We start from the raw sequence: 454 nt of genomic DNA on the forward strand, positions 1-454 counted from the left end.
ATCTTTATCGATTGCCTTACCCTCTTCTTTACTTTTGCTCTCCTATTTGTTGCTTTTATTGTTGAGAATTGAATCATTTTCACACTTATCACTGTTGATATTCCATATAGCTAAGAATCAAATTAAGTATTTTCACTTCCTACTCCCTGTGGATTCGACCCCGCTCACCCGGGATTATTACTTCGACAAACCCGTGCACTTGCATGATATACGCAAGGGGACCTTGTCATTGACGGGCCTTACCGGGGGTCTTGCTACCTAAGGTATCTCCTACTGCCGTATCCAAGAGTTGCCTTGTGCTCAGATTCAACCCGTTGTATAAGGTCTGAACAATCATCTACTCCTCGAATCCGTGTTAAGAACACTTTCTCAAGAGCTCCTTGAACCTTTCCCATGTCTCAAATAGAGACTCCAATTCCGACTGTACAAATGGTGAGATCTCATTCCTAAGCTT

The 454-nt window shown here is 42.5% G+C and overlaps 1 non-coding gene across 1 annotated transcript; it reads left to right on the forward strand.

Annotated features, from left to right (window-relative positions):
• Positions 1-347: 347 nt before the first annotated feature.
• On the forward strand, positions 348-454 carry LOC120269595. Its single transcript, XR_005539242.1, has one exon. It is a non-coding gene; the product is annotated as a small nucleolar RNA R71 (small nucleolar RNA).

The sequence above is a fragment of the Dioscorea cayenensis genome, chromosome 9 (genome assembly GCF_009730915.1).
Source record: "Dioscorea cayenensis subsp. rotundata cultivar TDr96_F1 chromosome 9, TDr96_F1_v2_PseudoChromosome.rev07_lg8_w22 25.fasta, whole genome shotgun sequence".
NCBI lineage: Eukaryota > Viridiplantae > Streptophyta > Magnoliopsida > Dioscoreales > Dioscoreaceae > Dioscorea > Dioscorea cayenensis.